The 24,909-nt window shown below is 39.2% G+C and overlaps 1 long non-coding RNA gene across 1 annotated transcript in view; it reads left to right on the forward strand.

Annotated features, from left to right (window-relative positions):
* Positions 1 to 17,832, forward strand: part of LOC136144066 (uncharacterized) — a 30,337-nt gene extending 12,505 nt beyond the window's left edge. Inside the window, exons 3-4 of the long non-coding RNA XR_010658471.1 lie at positions 3,216 to 3,261; positions 17,606 to 17,832. This is a non-coding gene — a long non-coding RNA (uncharacterized lncRNA). The remainder of the gene's footprint in view (positions 1 to 3,215; positions 3,262 to 17,605) is intronic.
* The last annotated feature ends 7,077 nt before the right edge of the window (positions 17,833 to 24,909 follow it).

Raw genomic sequence — 24,909 nt, forward strand, 5'->3', positions numbered from 1 at the left:
GTTGTGACTTTAAAATGTTACAAATGCTGTCTTGGGCCAATGACCTGATGTCCACTAATGACATCATGAACAGCTCTCTGGGAAGAGACCACACCACTGGAAGTCCCCTGGAAGTTCCTACGCACACCTGCCTCTGGCCCTGGGTCTTTAGAGCCACCTGAGTGGTGGGATCCATCCCATCTCTGTTTTCACTTGTGGGCTGTTCACATTTACAAGTCCCCTGGCTTTCCTTAAAACATAAAGGCTATACTGAAGGCTGTATTCTAGAAACTTCATTCCAAGAAATACCTTCAGTGAGCACCTAGAAAAGCACTTGACTCTCCTGGGGGCTCCCAGCTTTCCAGACCAATATTTTCATATGGTTGCAAGTCTGTTTGTGTTGTGCATGCAGAAATAAAAATATTATTTCCCACAATATCAACTATGTCTCTCATCTTTCGATGTAAAAGTTAAGCTAGTAAGCTTCTGTAATATTTCACAGAATCTTGCTTGAATGCAGCCCAATTTTCTCCTGAAATAAAATTCCATTTTAAGCATTAGAATTTGTATGCCAAATTTGGCCCTTTAAAAATAATGGAAAATATAAATTTTTACTACTGAGTTATAGGCTTTGGAAAAGAGAAGGTTAGTAATGAAAAATGGCATACAAACTGAATAACTAATGCCAATAACAGATGATACCATCTCAATAATGCATCTTACACACGGCAGGACTAACATTCAGGTCACATCAGAGCTCAGTTTTGAAAGAAGTGGAAGCTTGCTCACTCAGCACCTTTGGTTTTCAGACTCTATTATCTCGCTTACTTAGGAAATTTAATGTTGTGTAATTTATTTTTTTATCACTTCATTTGAAAGTCTCTCTTCAAAACAAGATATCTTTAAGGGCTTCAACTGTCTTTTACACTCAGATACCTATTTTTATAGAAGGATAAGAACTCTTGTTAAAGAAGATGAGCAGCAAACACTGCAATGTATCGAAATCAAGAAAAAAATGCCACATTGTGTTCTAAAATTACCAAGATGAGGATGGACTGAGGGCCTGGAGAATTGCAAAAGCTGTTGAGCAGCAAATACTGTCTTCAAGGAGAAGACCTCTATCAAAATATTAAAAGAAAACACATTCCCATCAGCATTTTTCTCTTCACGAAGGATTAGAGTCTTTTTATAACTGATTTGCTCAGATATCATTTCTCTAATTAGAGTATGTACTTATCTGTGTTTTTTCAGTTAGCACAACTCCTATTATTCTTCCTCTCTTCCACCTTTCTAACTCTGGTCCAAAACTGCCATTACTGTGAGGTGAACCTGACCTTGTAAATCAGCAATGGATTGTACTGCTCACAAAAAGACAAACATAAAGGAACACATTCTACAAATCTGCAAATCCAGAAGCCCAACATCAGGAAAACAAGAATGGCAATAATTAGAAAATCCAGTTAAGTTTAAGTTCAAACCTATACAGACAAGAGTGTGTAAACACTGGGTATTTGGCAAGCTATCTTAGGCATCTGTAAGAGATGGTCTTATCATTTTTAAAAAGAAATCTGATAGCAAACCAGGATTTATAAAGAGCCTACTAGGTGTTCAGATTTGGGAAGAGACATGAGATGACATTAAACATTTCTCAACGGTCTAGGACCAGGTTGTTGTCCTCAGAAATGGACCAAATAGGAAGGGTAAATGAACCAGATTTCCCTCATTACAAGTATTAGCACTCCTGTCTTCACACTGTCACCGAAATAGAAACAGCTTGGTTTGCACCTATGTGTCCTGCCTGCATATGACAATGAGGCCCTTGGAAGGTGGTGAAAAAGTTTCCAAGGTCATCTGCAGTGTTGCTGCTGGTATCTTGGGGAGACAGCAACATACATTGGTCATGAACTTGGACTCGGGCCGGATTACTTGAATTTGCATCCAATCTTCCTTGCTTACTCACTGTGTAACTCTAGGGGAGTTACTTAACAGTCCTGTACCTCATTTTCATCAATTGAAAAATGGGAATAATAATAGAATAGAGTTATTCCGAAGATAGCTGAATTCATGTAGGAAGTGCTTAGAACAGTGCCTGCCAAACAAGCACTCGGTAAAACACGCTATGGTTATTTTTAATTTTTCCTTAAAGATGACAGAAAGATAAAAATGTCTGGTTTCTGATGGGAAGCTTTGCATCATCTATTGCTGTTTCTGGAAACAGCAAGGTTGCAAGTGGTCCCCCAAGTTACAATGCCTTTAGAATCTAGAGGAGGGAAGTTTGCTGATGATGTAATGCCGCTGGTAGAGAGAGGGGACCCTTATTGTTTTAACATCCTTGTTTTCTCTATGGTCTTTACTTTCATTTGATTTCAATTCCTCACATCTTTCCTTCTCAGTAGTGAATTGAGTTGTGACGTGGTTATTGTTAGGCCTGCTGTCCCCAGAGGCAGCTGCATAATAACAGCGTCAGTGCACCGTCCCCATCTCTTTCTTCTTAATTCAGCCTTAGGTACTGGCTCCTTGCTCCATCCCTCGTTTCTTTTTAGCAGGCAGGCACTCTCCCCTGCTGCTCCAGAGTGGTATTCTGCTCTGACAGCTAGTCTCACCATTTTGTCCAAATCCTTCATTTAAAAACTCACCTCATCCAAGAGACCTTTCCAGAATGAAAATGGTCTCTTACAGACAGCAAGTGACTGACTGGAAAACCACCATGTACTTCAGACTCTCTCCTTCTCATGCTCCTCTCTGTGGAGTTTCCCAGGTCAAATTTTCCCCATGTCTCTATCTTTTCCCACTTTCCTTATAATCTTTCAATTTCTTACTAATTGTTAACTGTAATCATATAGATTCTTATTTTTAACTGCATTATATTTACCTGCATTTTCCATATGACGAACTTGATTTCTGGGGAGAGGGCATCCATTTTCCTGTTAGGAAACAAAAAACACCAGACCAACTATATTATTTTAATCAGTGTTTCTCATCATGCCCATAGTTACTCTGTGAATATCTTCTTACTTCTCTCAATCAATCAGCTATTTATTGAATGTCTTGTTCTTGTTATTTTATTGCATTTAAGTTCAGGTTGATCAGCTTAATTGAAAAGAAAAGGCATGTAGTATTAAAAGATGATATTTTTGAGCAAGGGAGATGGCCAATTATATGTCTTATTTTTTAGTCTTTTGAAAACTAGATGGTAGACTTTATCTAACATTGTGTGAATTATGTTTTATAAATAGGTTTGCATGAAAACATAAAACCCAAACCAGACTGATTTCCATAAAGGTGAGTTCTATCTTAGAATATGCTTTCTCTCTCACACAGACTATGGTTCCCCAGCTCTAGCCCTGTCTCTACAGGAGGAGAATCCTTTAGGACCTAGTTGTAATTGCAGAGAGTCAGCAGTGAAAACTGACTTTTCTAGCTACATAAAACTGTTGTAAAAATCAACAGAGCAACACTCTCTCAGAAAACAAATGACAAAGAAATCACAGGGGCTAAAAGGCATGTGCTATAATAAGTTGAATAACCATTTCAAAGGAGCTTTTTTTTTTTTTTTGGCAAGGTGGGAGGGGGGCAAATCATATTTTTTTCCCATAGCCTTGCCAGTTTTCTGGAGACATAGTTCCTGGTGTGAGTGTTTGGTAACTATTACATTATTGTGTGATGGGTGTAAGATGGTCTGGGACCTCTTCTGCTATACTTTTTCCTTAAATTATTGTTAATCTTTTGCTTTTAGCTGGTTACTATGGTTAAACTCATAATGGCTTTTCATTTTGACAAATGTTTAATTTTCCATAAAGGTACAGAACAGTTCCCTCTGATTCTCCTCTCAGAATTCCTTCTCACATTCCCTCTCTCAGAATTCCCTGTCACCACCTTCTCTCATGGCTTCCCAGGTGGCTCAATGGTAAAGAATCCACCTGCCAATGCAGCAAACTCTGGTTCGATCCCTGGGTCCTCAAGATCCCTGGAGAAAGAAATGGCAACACACTCCAGTATTCCTGCCTGAGAAATCCTATGGACAGAGGAGCCTGGCAGGCTATATGTAATACATAGGAGATCCTAAAAGAGTCAGAAACCAGTTAGCTACTAAACAATAACAAAAACCACTACTTCAGTCAAAAATCCTTCACACCGTTACTAATTCAAAATTCCCTCTTGCACTCACTCACTCAAAATACCCCATCCTCCTTATCTCAGAATTCCCTCACTCATAAATCCCTCACACCATCTCAGGTTCAAAGTTGCCTACCAACCTCCTTCTCTCAGAAATCCATCTCACCTTCCTAGTCTCAAAATTCCAACAAACTTCCCATTCTCTCATAATTCCCTCTGACACTCCTCTCAGAATTCCCTCATATTCCCCTGCATTCTAAGAATTTCCTCATACTCTTTGACTGTCAGAATTCCATCTGAATCTCTTTCTTTCAAAATTCCCTCTGACTCTCCTAATGTGAGAAATCTCTAATCCTTTTTCTCTCAGAATTCCATCTCATCCTCCTTGTCTCAGAATTCCCTTATAATATCCTTCTCTCAGATCATTCATATCATTCTTCCCTCAGAGATCTCACTCACCTTAGTGCTTTCAGAATTACCTATAACCCATTTTCAATCAGAAATGCCTCCCATTTTGTTATCTCATAAACTGCATATACACTACATCTCTCAGAATTCTCTCGAACATTCTGTTTTTCCAAGAATTCCTTCAGGCTCCCCATGGTTCTCAGAATTCACTCAGAAACGTCCATCTTTCTGTCAGAATTCTCTCAGAAATATCTGTCTTTCTGTCAGAATTCTTTCAGAAAAGTCTGACTTCCTGTCAGAAACCTTCATCTTTCAGTCAGAAACATCATCTTTCTGTCAGAATTCTCCCAGAAATGTCTGTCTTTCTATCAAAATATTCGTCTTTCCCTCAGAAACATTGTTTTTCTGTCAGAATTCTCTCAGAAACGTCTGACTTTCTGTCAGAATCGTCCATCTTTCTGTCACAAACGTCCATTTGTTTTGTCAGAAACACTCATCTTTCTGTCAGAAACTTCGTCTTTCTGTCAGTATTCTCTCAGAAACGTCCGTCTTTCTGTCACTAACGTCTGTCTTTCTGTCAGAATTCTCTCAGAAGTCTGACTTCCTGTCAGAAACGTCCATCACTGAGTCAGAAACGTCATCTTTCTGTCAGAATTCTCCCAGAAACGTCTCTCTTTCTAGCAAGACAGTCATCTTTCATTCAGAAACGTCGTTTTTCTGTCAGAATTCTCTGAGAAACATCCAAACGTCCATCTTTCTGTCACAAACGTCCTTCATTTTGTCAGAAACAACTGTCTTTCTGTCAGAAACATCTGTCTTTGTCAGAAATCTCTCAGAAACATCTGTCTTTCTGTCAGAAATATGTCTGTCAGAATTCTCTCAGAAACATCCATCTTTCTGTCAGAAATGTCCATCCTTCCATCAGAATTCTCTCAGAAATGTCCGTCTTTCTGTCAGAGACATATTTTTAATATGCCTTGCTTATTTTGCTCTTTGAAAAATGATGAACTCAATAGTTTTGGAAATGAACACTTCTCTGAGGAGTAGAAACCATAAATTGCTGGTTCAGGAGGACAAAAGTTTAAGGACCTGAAAAATAGGGCAGTGGGTTATAGAGGCACTGCTATTGCGGCATATCTCTTCCTTGAATGCAATCTGCATCAATATTGCATGTGCTATTTTCCCTTTCTATTTCATTTACTTTTCGAAGTACCTTTGCAGTGACCTAGTACCCTAGTTACTATGTTCTGCAGAAGACATTCTCCAGAGACCTGGGCTGCCTCTTTTAAGTGCTTTCTCAGTTAGTTGAACTCTTGGAACTTAGGACATGCCTCCAAAAATGATCCCAGGGCTCTCAGAGGCAGTGGTTCAAAACACACTGATAGCTCTTCTCTTAAGGTACTATACTGCTACTTAGATGAAGGAGAACCCACTGTGTTCTATAATTAGATATTTTCCCTTATTTCAGCAGAGAGAGAGATGAGGGAGACAGAAAGAGAGAAATGATGTAGGGAAGTAATAGATACAGGTTTTCTTTTTTTGCCATCTTTATTTACACTCTCTACCCAGTCAATGGCAGCTGGTATATGTGTAAAAGCAGCAGTGTTAAAACACATGAAAAATAACATAATGTGGTATGATTTAAGTTGCTAAATATGAAATGAATGTCATGTGTTTGCATGGCTGGTTCAAAGGATGTACTATATTGGTTTATATAAAAATACACTGATATTCAGAGAACTCATTTATGGTAAAGTCTTCCTCTGCCTTTAAAATATTTTAAACTTACCTTGTTAGAATTTTATATCATGTAAACATCTAAAGGGGAAAAAATGTTACCAAACACAAATAATCAACAACAGAGTAGTTCCCAGATAATTTTTTTACATGTTTTATGATTACTTGAGAATGTTGTTCTTTTCTTAAAATTGCCTGTAGTAACCTACCCTAACAAACCACTTCAGTATTCTTGCCTTAAGAACCCCATGAACAGTATGAAAAGGCAAAAAGATAGGATACTGAATATGAACTCTTCAGGGTGGTAGGTGCCCAATATGCTACTGGAGATCAGTGGAGAAATAACTCCAGAAAGAATGAAGAGACGGAGCAAAGCCAAAAACAAACACCCAGTTGTGGATGTGACTTGTGATAGAAGTAAAGTCCGATGCTGTAAAGAGCAATATTGCATAGGAACCTGGAATGTTAGGTCCGTGAATCAAGGCAAATTGAAAGCAGTCAAACAGGAGATGGCAAGAGTGAACATCAACATTTTAGGAATCAGTGGACTAGAATGGACTGGAATGACTGAATTTAACTCAGATGACCATTATATCTACTAATGTGGGCAAGAATCTCTTAGAAGAAATGGAGTAGCTGTCGTAGTAAACAAAAGAGTCTGAAATGCAGTACATAGATGCAGTCTCAAAAACAACATAATGATTTCTGTTCATTTCCAAGGCGAACCATTCAATATCATAGTTATCCAAGTCTATGCTCTGACCAGTTTTGCTGAAGAAGTTGAAGTTGAAAGTTCTATGAAGATTACAAGACCTTCTAGAGCTAACACCCCCCAAAAAAAGATGTGCTTTTCATTATAGGGGACTGGAATGCAAAAGTAGGAAGTCAAGAAATACCTGGAGTAACAGGCAAATTTGGCCTTGGAGTACAGAAAAGGCAAAGGCTAATAGAATTTTGCCAAGAGAATGCACTGGTCATAGCAAACACCCTCTTCCAACAACACAAGAGAAGACTCTACACATGGACATCACCAGATGGTCAATACCGAAATCAGATTGATTATATTCTTTGCAGCCAAAGATGGAGAAGTTCTATACAGTCAACAAAAACAAGACTGGGGGCTGACTGTGGCTCAGATCATGAACTCCTTATTGCCAAATTCAGACTTAAATTGAAGAAAGTAGGGAAAACCACTGGACCATTCAGGTATGACCTAAATCAAATCCCTTACAATTATATAGTGGAAGTGACAAATAGATTCAAGGGATTAGATCTGATACAGTGTCTGAAGAATTATGGAAAGAGGTTCATGACTTGTACAGGAGGAGTGATCAACACCATCCCCAAAAAAGAGAAATGCAAAAAGTCAAAATGGTTGTCTGAGGAGGCCTTACCAATAGCTGTGAAAAGAAGAGAATCAAAAGGCAAAGGGAAAAAAAAGAAATATACACATTTGAATGCCGAGTTCCAAAGGGTAGCAAGGAGAGATAAGAAAGCCTTCCTTGGTGATCAATGCAAAGAAATAGAGAAAAACAATAGAATGGGAAAGACTAGAGATCTCTTCAAGAAAATTAGAGATACCAAGGGAACATTTCATGCAAAGATGGGCACAATAAAGGATGGAAATGCTATGGACCTAACAGAAAAAAAGATATTAAGAAGAGGTGGCAAGAATACACAGAAAAACTATACAAAAATGATCTTCATGACCCAGTTAACCACAATGGTGTGATCACTCCCCAAGAGCCAGACATCCTGGAATGTGAAGTCAAGTGGGCCTTAGGAAGCATCACTATGAACAAAGCTAGTGGAGGTGATGGAATTCCAGTTGAGCTATTTCAAATCCTAAAAGATGATGCTGTGAAAGTGCTGCACTCAGTATGCCAGCAAATTTGGAAAACTCAGCAACGGCCCCAGGACTGGAAAAGTTCAGTTTTCATTCCAATCCCAAAGAAAGGCAATGCCAAAGAATGTTCAAACTACCACACAATTATCTTCATCTCACATGCTAGCAAAGTAATGCTCAAAATTCCCCAAGCCAGGCTTAACAGTACGTGAACTGTGAACTTCCAGATGTTCAAACTGGATTTAGAAAAGGCAGAGGAAGGAGAGATCAAATTGCCAACATCTGTTGGATCATTGAAAACATCTACTTCTGCTTTATTGATTATGCCAACAGCCTTTGACTGTCTGGATCACAACAAACTGGAAAATTCTGAAAGCGATGGGAATACCAGACCACCTGACTTGCCTTCTGAGAAATCTGTATACAGGTCAAGAAGCAACAGTCAGAACTGGACATGGAACAACAGACTGGTTCCAAATCAGGAAAGGAATGCGTCAAGGCTGTATGTTGTCACCCTGCATATTTAACTTATATGCAGAGTACATCATGAGAAATGCTGGACGGGATGAAGCACAAACTGGGATCAAGATTGCCAGGAGAAATATCAATAACCTCAGGTATGCAGATGACATCACCCTTATGGCAGAAAGTGAAGAAGAACTAAGGAGCCTCTTGATGAAAGTGAAAGAGGAGAGTGAAAAAGTTGGCTTAAAACTCAACATTCAGAAAACTAATATCATGGCATCTGGTCCCATCACTACAAGGTAAATAAATGGGGAAACAATGGAAACAGTGAGAGACTTTATTGTTTTTGGCTCCAAAATCACTGCAGATGCTGACTACAGCCATGAAATTAAAAGACGCTTGCTCCTTGGAAGAAAAGTTATGACCACGCTAGAGAGCATATTAAAAAACAGAAACATTACTTTGCCAACAAAGGTCAATCTAGCCAAAGCTTTGATTTTTCCAGTAGTCATGTATGGATGTGAGAGTTGGATTATAAAGAAATCTTCGTGCTGAAGAATTGATGCTTTTGAACTGTGGTGTTGGAGAAGACTCTTGAGAGCCCCTTAGATAGTAAGGAGAACCAACCAGTCCATTCTAAAGGAAATCAGTTGAATATTCATTGGATGGACTGATGCTGAAGCTGAAACTCCAATACTTTGGCCACCTGATGGGAAAAACTGACTCATTTGAAAAGACCCTGATGCTGGGAAAGATTGAAGGTGGGAGGAGAAGGGGACGACAGAGGATGAGATGGTTGAATGGCATCACTGACTCAATGGACATGAATTTGAGTAAGCTCCAGGAGTTAGTGATGGACAGGGAAGCCTGGAGTGCTGCAGTCCATGGGGTTGCATGGACACGACTGAGTGACTGAACTGACTGAACTGAACTTGCTCTAGCAGGTTCTCTCATGTATTATAGAAGCTGAAAGTCTGGAAATTAGATTTTTCAGACTCATTGGAATAATGTGTGCAAGGGTCAGGCACATTTTTCTTTTTGGAATAGCAGTTTGATGTTGTTGGAATACAAAGGATGTCTCAGGATATGGAGCTTTGAAAGGAGTTATAGTAAAGGCAGCACCAGACACTATTTTAAGTACTTCACATGTACTAACTCATTTATTCCAAACAACAGGCCCCTTTTAACAGATAAGGAAACTATGGCACAAGAAGATTAATTTCCTCAAGGTGCCATGTAGGAGATAATAGATGAGTTTTGTTTTATGGTGTCAGAGCCAGAAAATGCCTTTAAGATGCCACAGAGATTCCTCATTGAAGAAAATCTATAAAATTATTCTAAAGCACGTAAGAGAAGAACCAAATAAATACTGACAATAACAGGTCTCTCAGTGAAAAGTCCTCAGACTGTAAATGTTAATTCTCCTGAATTAATCCGTAAATTCAATTTAATTCCAATCAAAACTCCTTCAGGATTTTAAATGATATTTTACAAGGCAATTATTGTATTGAATTGGATTTATCTGGAAGATAATTTTCATCTAGAAGATAAAATTCTCAAGTTTTGCCATGAGAATTTTGAAAGAAATTTGAATGGTGACTTTTACTATCAGATATTGAAAAATACTATAGTGATGAAAGCAGAGAAGCATTAGTAATGCTGATGCAGAGAAATGATAAAGGAAATAACCATGAAAAGTCCAAAATCAGTGTGCACATATGAACAATGGGGCATTTAAGAGTAATGGTGGATTTTTGAAAAATGATGTTTGGACAGGTTATTATCCATTTTGATAAAAATGAAGTTAGACACTTATGCACACATCCAAAAATCCATGTAGAATAAAATTGTGAATTTTTATTATGAAAACATTAGAATAGTTAAGAAATAATTTAGAATGGAAGTAGAGCCTTCTTGAGAATATATAAATCCCAGAATTTACAGAGGAAAAATTGACAGGTTTGAACTACCTACATTAAGGAGAAAAGCATTCTTATATATCATTAATAACAACATAAACAACACAAACAACTTGAGAACAAAAATGCATAACAATGGCTGAATTAAAAAACACCACCCAGATTTTGACTTGACCATATATCTCTAAGGACCCCTTGGGGCTGCCACACTGTCCACATCTAATCAGAACAATCAGTTCACACATTCTCCTCTCTTTACAAACCTCCAATACTCCCTTCCTCCACATCCTCAACTGATGACCTTTTTTCACTGAGAAAATGAAATTGGTCAGAATTGAACTTTCTTGTCCTCCCGCTAAAACACCTAACAGCTTACCTGCTCCGCACCTGGAGATTTGCTTTGCTGCTTTTTGTTGTTGTTGTTGTTGTTTTTAAACAATGGAAGAATGACCTGTGCTCCTCTCTGCAGTCAGAGTCTCCACCTAGGCTCTGGATCAGATGTTTTCTTACCTACTCAGGGTCTACTCTCCCTCCCATGTCATTAATTTAGACTCTCTGTTGGCTCATTTCCACCACCAGAAATCATCCTAAAAAAAAAAAAGGAAAAAACCTTACAAAAATAAAATCTTCCTTTGTTTTACATCTTCCTCTGGCTACTACCTTATTTCTCTGTTCCTCTTTAAAACAAAATTTCTTACTTGACATGTACCTGTCTCCTCTTGCTGTTCTCTCTGGAGAGCAATTCATTTAGAATTGTATCTCCCTTCACTAAAACCTCTCTTCTCAAAGTCACTAATGACCCTCACATTTCCAAATATGGTACATGCGTGCTAAGTTGCTCCAGTTGTGTCTGACTCTTTGCAATCCTATGGACTGTAGCCTGCCAGCCTCCTCTGTCCATGGGATTCTCCAGACAAGAATACTGGAGTAGGTTGCCATACCTTCCTCCATGGGATCTTCCAGACCCAAGGATCGAACCTGCTTCTCCTCCGACACCTGCACTGCAGGCGGATTCTTGACCAGTGAGCCACCAGGGAAGGCCAAATATGGTATTTCTTCTAAATTCTCAGCTTGATCTATTTCTCTGTCACTTAAGACCTGATCTTAGAATCTACTGCAGTTCCTGCCATATTCTATTAGACAAAACTGTCGTGGAATTCAACCCTATTTGAGGTCGGAACATGAGGGGCTACTTGGAAATCATAGAGCTTCAAACAAGAATTAATAATAGCTAATTTTATGAGCATTTACTGTGCACTAGGGCCCATTCTAAGTGTTTCCCTTGGCTCCTGGGGCCCCACATTCGCCTGGTTTTTGTCTCACCCCACTGGTCACTTCTTCTTAGGCTTCATAATGGATCCTCCCCTGTTCTTTTTACCCAGTGGATACTGGAATGCCTTAAGACTTGGTCTTGGGCAGCTTCCTTCTCCTGCCCACACTGAATCCACAGAACTCCATGCCTTTTAATAGCATCTGTATACTGCTGACTCATAGACACATGTCACCTCCTTTCACCTCTTGAATTCCAGACTCCTCCAGCCAGGGCCAAGGGAGTAGTGAGATATTGAATAGGCTTCTCAAATGCAATGTATACAAGAAAAATTCCTTTCTTTTCCCTCCAGTCTTCTCCATCTCAGCAAAGGGTGCCACCACTTACCTAATGTTTAAGCCAAACACCCTATAAATTACCTTCTCTCTCTTTTCCCTCATATCCCCTATTCAAACCATCAGATGCTCTTGTCAGCCTTATATTCAAAAATCATTCCTAAGCTGGAATAAAGATTGCCGGGAGAGATATCAGCAGCAACCACAGATATGCAGATGATACCACTCTAATGGCAGAAAGGAAAGAGGAACTAAAGAACCTCTTGAGGGTGAAAGAGGAGAGTGAAAAAGCTGGCTTAAAATTCTACATTCAAAAAACAAAGATCAGAGCATCTGGTCCTATCACTTCCTGGCAAATAGAAGGAGGAAAAATGGAAACAGTGACACATTTTATTTTCTTGGGCCTCAAAATCACTTTGGACAATGACTGTAGTCACAAAATTAGAAGAGGCTTGCTCCTTGGAAGAAAAGCTATGACAAACCTAGACAGCATATTAAAAAGCAGAGACATTACTTTGCCAACAAAGGTTCACATAGTCAAAGCTATGATTTTTCCAGTAGTCATGTACGGGTGTGAGAGTTGGACTCTAAAGAAGGCTGAGTGCTGAAGAATTGATGCTTTTGAACCGTGATGTTGAGGAAGACTCTTGAGAGTCCCTTGGACTGCAAGGAGATCCAATCAGCCCATCCTAAAGGAAATCAGTCCTGAATATTCATTGGAAGGACTGATGCCGAAGCTGAAACCCCAGTACTTTGGCCACCTGATACAAAGAGCCGACTCACTGGAAAAGACCCTGATGCTGGGAGCAATTAGGGGCAGGAGGAGAAGGGGACGACAGAGGTTGAGGTGGTTGGATGGCCTCACTGACTCAATGGAACCAACTCCGGGAGATAGTGAAGGACAGGGAAGCCTGGTGTGCCATAGTCCATGGGGTCACAAAGAGTCTGACATGACTGAGTGACTAAACTCGTGTGCATGCATACTCTTACTGCATTCTGATTTACAGATGAGGAGGCTGAGGCCTATGAGCAATGAAGTAAGGGCACAGAAAGACTGGGTATTTTCCCCAATTCATCCAGTAGGTAAATAAGAGGTTGATCATAATTTGATCCCATTAATCTAGTTCCAAAGTCTGTGTTCTTAGATTCTATCAGTATACTGTCTCATGTTTATAATTATGATGGAAAGATTTGGGACAAAGAGAAAGACAACTAGATGTCAAAGGCATCTGTATGTATGTAGCTGACAGTGTGAATTTAGTTTTCTTCAAAATTTCATGTTCCCAGATTTAAATAGAGGCCATGTAAATGCCAAAGTCTTTTTGTTTCAAAATCATCTCTCTTTCTCCTTTTCTTCTTCCCTTCTATCCCATCTTTCCCTTCTCTCTTACAGACTTCACACCACTTGAATATGTCCCACAAGTTTACAATATTAAACTCTACAATTATGGCCATTGTCTAGTACCATAAGCACAATCCATTAACAACTTTGGATAGGAACATAGCCAATTTATTAAAGGAATCACTAAGCAGGTAATTTTTACTTTAAGAATGACTCTCTCTCCTTTTGCCCTTAGGTTTCACTGCCTTCTTTTGGATTTAGAAAAATGAAGAAAACATTTAAAATCCTCTGAGTTGTCATTGCCTCCTGAAAAGAACTTTCCTTCTTCATATAACAAAGAGATATTTTTTCTTATGTTTATCATTGTCCTCCTCCAATAGAAAACAATTCCTGACTATTTTTAAGTCTAAAAATCCAAAAATTATCATAAAGAAAATGAGAAGTGAAACTTCTATAGTGAATAGGAGATGGCAGCTTTCTTCAACCTAAGGAGATAGCATGAAAAAAGCCAGCATGAGTGGAAACACCAAGTGCGTGAGACAGGCTTGATCTTTCAATGTCCAGCTTATTTAGCTAAAGTCACAGTCACATTCACCCACTGGTCTTTGCAGACACTCACAGTCTGGATGGACTGTCACACAGGGATAAAGAGAAAAGAAACAGCTTTACTGTTTGTATCAGGAAGTTGCACATTACTGTTAACTGAGAGAGAAAGCAAATTACTTTTAAATGCTGCTCCTCCATCGTCAACTGGTGCAGGCTGAGACCTACCAGCCCCCACAGTGTCAGAGGCTGGTGCTGGGGGGCATTTGCAAACACTGACAGGGTGGGAGTACCTCATGGGAAGAGCAGGGCTAGAAATTTTCCCTCAGGATAACTAAAGAAAAAAAACAGAGGAGAGTGAAGCACAGCTAGTTGCCTGGTGGAGAATAATTGTAGCACCTTCTGTCACTCATTGCTAAAAAAGTCCCGTTATGTAAATACATGTGGCTTGCTCCCATCAATAGTCGCTTGTTTCAGTTTTTCTTCTCCAAGTAGATTTGATATTTTCTAAACAGCAAGGATTGTAGCTTGTATTGTATTTCTTTTCTAGACACAACGCTACTCCCTTTTGCCTGCTTTACCAGCCAGCACAGATATGAATTCTCTTATCCCCACTTCCTCTCCTTACTCCCTAAACATGAGGACACATAGACCTCATCAAGAATAGACAGATAACTACTCCCTGGGCGTTGTTTAGTGAACAGATTTTCAGACGTGTTCTCCTGTACTTCAGCACACTTTTGTCATATCTCTAACTAGAAAAGTTAAAACTAAAATGCGATTTCTGGAACTTAGCATGTGGCATGCATGCATGTACATGTGCGCGCACACACACACAGAGGAGGCAATAAAATCTTGAAATAATTCAACTCAACTTAAAGTTTTATTAAACCTTGAGTGCATGGAAGGTATTGTGCTAGGTGTTGTGGATAACAGAGAACTGAGTAAGACTCACCCGTAAGGATCTACTCTCTGGTAAAGGAGACAGACAGGGACATAAATAACTCTTAAGGGGAGACAGACTGTAATAAAAATGACCCAGAAGAATAAATAAAACAGTATAAGAGTGTCAATTATATCCATAATCACAGAGGTATTAAACCACTAGAGCTAGAATTTAAGCTACATAAATAGTTTCAATTAGACCATCCTTCTTTCCACACATTGATTTCAGCACAGCTCTGTGTATTGGGTGATCTTTATTTCAAAATCATCTCTTTGTAATACAGTTTTCTAAGTTGATTTCATGTCTTTTGGTCTTTCTTGCTAAATTAGCACTTCTCTTTGCAAATATATATATATTTTTTGCTGTTAAATATTTGTTCTCCACGCCCCCTCCAGTACTGTCTCCTTCTATAGTCTTTTACCTATTTTCCTGTCCATTCTGTTGTTCTCTTCTCTCCTGTCACCTTCGCCCATATCTGCAATATTTCTCCAGACACAATGCTTTTCTTGTATTATTATCCTACTGGTAGGAGAATCAATTTTCTTTTGAAGGAAAAATATTGTCAGAGGGACAATAATTCCCCTCAAATAATCCCTTTAATTCTGGGCCATGCTGGATCTTGGAACAAGTGAATGTCTTTTCTTTCTAACTGTCCATGGCTCTATTAACAAAACTATTGGTGTTTCTCTGAAGCATAAGCAGTTGAAAAAGGTAAGAGTACAGACATAAACTAACACTTTGATTCGGCACAAGGTTGGGATGTGGTATGCATGTCCTCTCTGATGGGTGGTTGAGCCTCTTCTGGTGGGATAAACAGAGTGAATGTCTGTGAGCCTCCACTGTTTCAGATGACGGTCTCTTGTATTTGTGTATCTGCCTAACACCTCATTCATATTCAGTATCTCACTGAACCCCAGCCCCAGGACTGTGATTCAGTGTGGTCCTGCCTCATCCCTTTTTCATACCCAAGAAAGAGGCTAAAGTCCAGTAACATTAAGTGATACTCTGCATGTCCCTGAGCAACTGGTATAGGAACCTGGTTTTTTTTCCCAAATTCAGTGCTCTGCTTCAAAGCTAGCATCTCACCCCTAGTACTAACATGCAGTGCGTGAGGTGTCACATGATAGTTGGTTGACACTCACTTGATAAAAACTTGATCTTACACTCTAAACTGCTCATGATTGTAAAGAACCACTTAGGAATTAAATATAACTGTTTTTTTTCCCGTTTCCTCTTTTAAAACATGCTCTACTGATTTCGATTAGGCAGAAAATATTGTAACTGTGGTTTAGCTTGTAGTAGTGATGCTTCACCAACCAAGCATGAGATAGAAGTTCAAGAAACATCAGTGGAGAAAAGGGAGCCCTCCTCATTAGTAAAAGCAATTAGTGTGGCCCCAGCTGAGCAGCCAACTCGCCCAGGGGTGTTCTCGCGCACTGCAGGCATCTGAGTGCAGTCTGTTAACTGGGCAAGCCACTCTTGGCAGGAAGCTAAATATTGTCATTGATTTTAATTGTTCTCTCCACTTTACAACTCCTGATTCACAGCCGATTGTGCTTAAGGAGAGTTTGTTCTCTGGAGAGAACTTCCACTGTGTCTGGTCCTCTGAGACAACCAAGGTGGTCTGCATTTTGAAAAATCAAAGTAGGACAAATGATTTCTGTAAATAGCAGAGCAAAACCTTCTGTGCTCAGTGATAATTTTGAGTGAATCGTGCCTACAGGGAGTCATAGGTGGACACAATAATCAAACCCTTGAATCTAAGTCCCAGAACAGAAAGCCCAATGTAGGTGGGGAAGATTTGGAGGTTCCGTGAGAATATAGATAGGATTCCCCCAGTCACTGGGGACGAAGGAACTTACACAGTCTGGAGGACTTCCGGCATTTCCTGGCCCTGGGAAAACTTCACCACTGCTTAGGAGAGGAAGGTTCTCTCAGATATCAAAAACAGACACACTCCGTTTCTTTGTTTAATTATGAGTTCATTGTAAATGCATATGGGAATAAAAAGGGAGGGAAAATGATCATGTCTGCCATAAATCCAGTCCTCTGAGCAACTGGAACACAGTCTTTGCCATCCAGAATACAGCAGTAGCTCTAGTTAGCCTGCATGAGCTCTGGTGACCGAATGGCCACCCCAGTTGCTCAGAACTCAGCTCTCCTCTTCCTGATGGCTATTTTGTCTCTGCTAATGAATACATAACCTTTATTTTTTTTTCTAATTCTTGAATTCAGTTTCTACTTTATTTTTGCTTTTTTACTGCTGCCATCTCCATGCAGCTGTAGTGGATTGTTTCCACTTTCTGACTGTTCAGCCTCTCACCACTGCCTTCTTCCTAATCAAACCAAATCCTTCTCGGAAGGAATTCTCCATCATCCCATCAGATGGAGGTCTCCATCTCTATCAATCTTGGCGGAGACAAGGCCTCACTTCCACTGCAAAAATTAAGGGACCCTGAATTTCTCTCTTCCTTCTAGAACTCTTCTAGTTCTCAGAAAGAACTATCTTAGATTTTGCCAATATGATCATTTCTTCTAAAACTTCAAATCTTGAGTGAATGATGCAAGAATTTGAAAATGACAAGAGTGATTTTTCATCTCAGCAACAGTAACATGTACAGAACATGGTGATTCTGTGCATGACCTTGGCTCCTGTTATTTTGCTGACTTTCTGCATTTTCTGTACATCTCTCATACAGGCGACCCTCACAGATACTGCAGATTTGGGTCTGGATCATCACAATGAAGTGAATATCGCAATAAACCAAGTCACATCAATTTTTCTTTTGTTTCCCAGTGCATACAAAAGTTATGTTTATACTGTAGTGCAGTCTGTTAGATGTTCAATGGTATTATGTCTATAAAAATAATGTACACACTTTAATTTTAAAATTAGTGCTGTTGGGAAAATGCCTGATACAGGGTTGCCACACACCTTCAATTTGTAAAAAGGAAAAAAAAAATTATTGCAAAGTACAATAAAATAAAGAGCAATAAAATGAGGTATGCCTGTATTTTTTTGTGTTTCTTAGAGATTTCTTTCCAGTAAATTTCCTTTTCTTGTGAAATATTAGAATGTAAGCACTGGGATATTTTTCTGCTTGTTCAGTGTAAGTATTTAGTGCATCAAGCATTGTCTGACCCAGAATGAGTGTTCAATGGCTATGTATTATATAAATAAATGAAACAATGGAATATCAATTACTGTTGCTTTCAACCAAGTTTCTACAATGCAATGTAGGAAGAGGAACTCAAGCAGAGCCCAGTGGTCTTTCTCAATGAAGACGGACTGTGGAATTCAAGGACACTTATGTTCTTAGAATTTATGGGATGGAATATTGAAGGGAAGAAGGCTGTGCACAGGGAAGACTACTGAGATCTGTAGGGATGTCCTTGAAGCTTTGAGCACAAGCTTATCTATGTATGCATGAGATGAATCTCTATAAGATAGGAAAAAGAAGCCCCCAAAGCTATAGGGTGAATAATACCCCAAGTTAACGCAGATACTACTCCCCTGCAGCCAGACTGGAGAGACCTCATGCTACATGAAGAATTTGGTAGACTGCTTGGAAAGTTCTTACCTTAGCAGTAGACTCACTTTTACCTAACATGAAGGCTGCTCTGGGTCCATCCTAACAAAGCTTGAAAGAAAACCTTAAAATCATTACATTGACTTGCTAGTAACTTTACTTTCTGCCAGAAATAAAACATTGTTTAAATGAACACAACAAAATTCACTATAAAACAACAACATAAATTTCACAATGTCTAGCATTAAAAAATTATTAGGCATGAAAGAAAGCAGGAAAATATGACCTAGAAACAGTAGGAAAAATTAAGAAAATAAGGGAATGGTATAATTAGTAAATATGGTTTTAATACTGAAAATACAAATGACAAATGAAAAGTGAAAGTGAAAGTCACTCAGTCGTGGACTATACAGTCCATGGAATTCTCCAGGCCAGAATACTGGAGTGGGTAGCCTTTCCCTTCTCCAGGGGATCTTCCCAACCCAGGGATTGAACCCAGGTCTCCAGCATTGCAGGTGGATTCTTTACCAGCTGAGCTACCAGGGAAGCCCAAGCATATAATTACAAATATATGCTCAATAATGTAAAGAAAAATGTGAATATGATGATAAGAAAAACTGAAGATTTTCAAAAGACCCACATGAAACTTTTAAAGATTTAGCTGAAGTATATAAACTGAAAAATGCACTAGAAGCAATTAAGAGTAGATTAGATATTGTAAAGAAATGATCAGTGGATCTGAAAATGAAGCAATAATCATCCAAAATGAAGCAGCACAGTGGAAAAAATGAATAGACTTATTTCACTGTAAATCTGACAAATGTCCAAGTGAATGAGAGAGAGAGAAAGAGGGAGAAACACTTGAAGAGATAACAGGTTAAAACTTGCAAAATTTAGTGTAACTTATAAACCCATATTATGAGGAGCTTTATAAATTAAAAAAAATAAAGAAAGATCACACAAAAGCACATTATTATCAAAGTTTTAAAAAACACTGATAAAGAGAAAATATTTAAAGCAACCAGGAATACATGGTACTACATACAGAAAAACAAAAGTTCTACCAGCAGATTTCTCACCAGAAATTATGTTATCCCGACTATACAGTAATGTCTTTTGAGTTGAAATACATTATTAAACTGACAGTTCTGCAACTAATAAAGATGACTTTGAAATATAAGTGCTAAGTCAAGTCCATTCTAGACAAACAAAAGATGAGATAATGTATTGCCAAAAGTCTTGCTTTGTAAGAAATGTAAAGCAAAAATGTTAAGCAAAGATCTTAAGGCTGAAACAAAATGTTACTAGGTAGAAATATAAATCAACATGATAAAAGGAAGAGCATCAGAAATAAAAACTAAACTCTGATGTTTCAGTTCAGTTCAGTTCAGTTCAGTCGCTTAGTCATGTCCGACTCTGCGACCCCATGAATCGCAGCACGCCAGGCCTCCCTGTCCATCATCAACTCCTGGAGTTTACCCAAACTCATCTGAGGTTTAACTCACACCATATACAAATATTAACTCAAAATGGATCATAGTCCTAAATATAACAATTACAAATATCAAACATTTAGAAGAAAACAGATTTTTGTTATCTTTCTTAGAATATTAAAAGTATAAACTATAAAACAAATAATTGATAAATTGGCCTTCATCAAAATTAAAACATTTGCTTTTTTAAAGTAACTGTTAAGAAAAGGCAGATGTAAGAGAAAATATTTTCAAACTTTATACCTGATAAAGGACTTGTATCCTAAATACACAAATATATCTTAAAATTCAATAATAATTTTTAAAAAACAACTGAACAAAAATGGGCAAACCCATTTGAGCACCAATAAAAAAAGCACATGAAAAGATATTCAACACCATTACTCATTCAGTTCAATTCAGTTCAGTCACTCAGTGGTGTCCAACTCTTTGCGATCCCAAGGACTACAGCACACCAGGCCTCCCTGTCCATCACCAACTCCCGGAGTTTACTCAAACTTATGTCCCTTGAGTCGGTGATGCCATCCAACCATCTCATCCTCTGTCATCCCCTTCTCCTGCCCTCAATCTTCCCCAGTATCAGGGTCTTTTCAAATGAGTCAGCTCTTTGCATCAGTTGGCCAAAGTATTGGAGTTTCAGCTTCAACATCAGTCCTTCCAATGAACATTCAGGACTGATTTCCTTTAGGATGGACTGGTTAGATCTCCTTGCAGCCCAAGGGACTCTTAAGAGTCTTCTCCAACACCACAGTTCAAAAGCATCAATTCTTCAGCCTTCAGCTTGCTTTATAGTCCAACTCTCATAACCATACCTGACTACTGGAAAAACCATTACTCATTAAGGCAATGCAAATTAAAACCCCAATGCGATAAAACTACGTATTCATGAGAATAGGTAGAAATTTTTTTTAATGGCAATGTCAAGTGCCGATGAAACACAATTAGAACTCCCATACCTTGTTAATGGAAATTAAAAATGGCATAACCACTCTAGAAATCAGGTTAAACAATTTCTTATAAAATTAACCATATCCTTACTCTATGACCCAGCAAATTCAGTCCAGATATTTACCTGAGAGAAATGAAGACTTATGTCCACACAAGAGTTGTACACTAATGTTCATAGCTTCTTTATTTATAACAATTCAAAATTGGAAACCAAGGCTTTTCTGGCAGTCCAGTGGTTAAGAATCTGCCTTGCAATGCAATGCAAGGGGACACCAGTTCAATGCCTGGTCCGGGAAGATCCCACATGCTGCAGGGCACCTAGGTCCATGGACCACAACTACTGAGCCTACTCTCTAGAGACTCAACTACTGAGCCCATGTGCCTAGAGCCTGTGCTCCACAGCAAGAGAAGCTGCCACAATGAGAAGCCCACATGTCAGATCTAGAGAGTAGCTCCCTCTCTTCACAACTGAAAAAGCCCCATGCACAGCAATGAAGACCCAGTGCAGTCAATAGTAAATAAGTAAAAATAAATTTAAAAAGTTGGAAACCACCTAAATGTCCATCAATAATTGAATGTATAAATAATTTGTGGTGTATCCTTTTAGCAATAAAAAAGGAACAATCTATAGCTATGCTAAAATACACAAATAATATTAAAATTATTATTTTGAGGAAAAGAAATCAAACATAAGGCTGTTTAATGCCTAATTGTTTCACTCAACATGATTATATATGTGAAATATATATTTATTTATTTATTATAATATATGGTGATATTTTGTTATGGCAGCCCAAGAAACTAATACAGAAGACTCTATGTGTTTGTCAAAACTTGTGAAACTACACTTAAAATAGGGGATGATTATTGTTGAGGCAGTCCAAATGCAGGTTGGAAAAGAATTTCCAGACAGCATTTCAGAAGGGGGTGAGTTTATTAATAACAAAGAGCAGAGATAATATGGACATTGCAAGTGCAGTGGGTCACCCTCTTGACAGATACAGAGAAAGTCGATGCTTTCATGGGTTAGTAGACAATTTCTATAGCCTCAAGACAAAGAAAATTCCTGCTGAAAGGCTGGCATTAGGTGATTGCTTAGGGTGCTATAAGGGCATCTTTGCCTAATTTGGAGTCAGGAAGGCTGTTAGTGATGATCAGGGTTGGGGGGAAATGGGGATTGGCAATGGTTACAAAGTGGTTCAGTCAGCTTCGGAGGTGACCTTGGTTCTGGACTCTGCTTCTGTGGCCTTGGTACAAGGTCTCACACCTGTGACCTTGGGGAAGGATTCAACAATTATTCTATATAAGTTGTATCTCAGTAGACCTGATTAAAAGCAAGGCCATAAAAGGATAGAGATGCTGGAATGAATCTGTAGTAAATGACTAACTATATCCCCTAAGAAGTTCAAGACAAGCTTCTTTTTCCAAAAGCTCGAATTTGAGAAATGTTCTCTTTTGGCTGAGTGACAGATGACTCCTAATTGCAGTGGGGAGAAGAAAGACAGTGGAAGGATTTGCAGGAGCAGAGGTTATGCAGTTGCCCCTTACTTTCTCCATGATTGGCAGCATAGTTGAGGGGGCCATTTGAGTCTTCTGACCTCCTAAGAATTTTGATGGTGGTTGCCTGTTCATGGGATCCCAGAGAGAGATGGCTAGCCCTCTAAGGCTTTCCCTGACTTGTCAAATAAAGTAACAAAGGTACATTCTTGAAATAAGCCACCCTAACAGAGATTAACAACCTCTCAATGTACAAATTCAATCTTTAAACTGAATCAGAAGCTGGGGTACCTTTGAGCATGGATTTTGTGACCTCAAGGGTTATGTTGTAGCATATACTAGTACTTCATCCCTTTTTATGTCCAAATACTTTTCCATATATGCGTATACCATATTTGATTGTTGGTTGATTGTTGGTTGACCATAGTTGATGGTCATATTGTTTGTGTTTTCCTTTTGGCTATTATGATTAATGCTGCCATGGACATTTGCTAAGCAGCAGAAAGTAGTGACAGCAGTCATCATTTGACATAACTGGTGTTCCAATCCTTTCTTCCAAATGGAACCTCGACCTGCCTTTTGAAGTAATCTTCCATTGTGTGTGATCACTGAGAGAGGCAGTAGCCAACTCCTGCTGCAAAGGCTTCAGGAGTCAGCCTGTGCAGTTCTGAACCCGGGCAGCCAGGGAGTGAGCATTTGATATAGAGTCAGTCCATGAGCCTGAGGTTCTTGAATCATGGAGCAAACCACTCAATCAATGATGTAAGAGATGACTGTTAGTCACTTCACAGCTGCTACAGCACAATATCTCAGAGACACTCGCTTCCTGCTGCTTGACTCTTCTGGGGCTCTAGCTATCTGTCTTCCAGAGATCATTGGGTCTTGCCTGGTCTCTAGTTCCAAGTCAATCCTGGAAGCCCAGGATCCTTCCAATAAACCCTTTTTGCTTGGGAGATTCAGTTATTTTTTTTTTTTTTTATTAAAGCTATGTATGTATATTACTTTGTACAATACTCTGCTCTGCGTCATTTTCTTTATGGTTCTGCGTGCAAACGCCTTAAGAGGCAGGATATGACTGAGCTGGCCAGCCACCATCCTAGGATTGTCCAAGGAAGATTCAGGTGGGCAGATAAGACACAATATTCCAGAATTCAAACTAACTGCAAGTATAGACATTTTGTTTTACAGTCAAGGACCCAACCTTGTCCAACCCATTTCTTTGGAGAGTCTCACACCATCAAACACAATAACCTACAAGGACTTTTATGAGAAGGTGACTCATGAGTAAGGATGCTTCATTGAGGGGCCTGGAACATCTCAGAAAGGGACAGTGTAAATAGCATATATTTCGTGTGGCTTCATCAGTGTAATACAGAAAGCTCCAAGGATTTATCTTTCTATGCCAGTGAATTCCAGCTGTTATAAGACCCTCACATGGTGACCCTTGAGAGCTTTTGAAAATACACACAGGGGGAATCCCAGTTAAAGTTCAATCCTCTCTTTCCTCAGCTCTCTAACCATTATGACTTGTCTGCAGTTTACAGAGCTCTGGTTCCAACCCAGGGGCTGTAGGTCACTGCTCCCTGATTTTTTAGGGCAATGCACAAAGGTACAAATTGTATTCTCTGGCCTGAAAAGGAATTCATGGGTTTTGAGAGGACAGCAAATGAGGTCGTTGTGAACTAGGAGAACTTAGGTGTTGAGAAAAACAGGCTCACTGAATGTTAATTGCTGACAGTGATTATTGCAATGTGTTGAGTATTTTACTTTTTTCCCAAAGTGCGGGCTCAATGTGTGATGACAAATATTGGTGAAGCCCTTTTACTTTAATTGTGATTCTGGAGTCTAGACTCCCTTGCCTGCTGCTAGCTGCCATTCACCCTCATTACAGGTTTTGCAAATTAGACAGTCACTCTGTGGGTATCTACTATAAGGTGCACGAAGCAAATGCTGCTTGGGAAAGAATGTATTATTAAACCTACGGGGTAAGCTGTTACAGGCACCGTGCCCCTAACCTGCTGTCTCCATCTCCTCTGCCTCCTGTGATGAACGCAGACTGCTCCGAACATTAAAAACAGAGAAACTGAAATCCAATATTCATATCTCAGCATAATAGGAATAAAATGCTCATAGGCAATTTGTCAGTGTTTATTAACTGTGACCTAGAAAAATGCAGCAGTGGCAGTGTCTTCTCACATGTGTGTGACAGGATGGGATTTTTTCCCCACCCTCTTCTTTTCTAATCCCACCCCTGTCTGTCTGGTAACACAGAGCAAAAGTGAACCTGCCAGCGTGATGATGCTGAGGAAGCTGGTCAATGTCAATGGGGAGAAATCCTCTTGCTATGTTTTCTTGGGAAAAAAAAACTAAAGATTGCCCCTGCCAGCAAGTCCCGGGCCCTGAGGAAACCAGCCCAACAGATCCCTGTAGGAAACTGGGAAGAACTGGTTAGCAGATAATTAGGGCCCTGAAAGCAGAACAGCGTAAACGATCAAGAGCACTGCCAATGGTGAAGAAAGAAGAGCAGAGAAGGCA

Source organism: Muntiacus reevesi, chromosome 11 (genome assembly GCF_963930625.1).
Source record: "Muntiacus reevesi chromosome 11, mMunRee1.1, whole genome shotgun sequence".
NCBI lineage: Eukaryota > Metazoa > Chordata > Mammalia > Artiodactyla > Cervidae > Muntiacus > Muntiacus reevesi.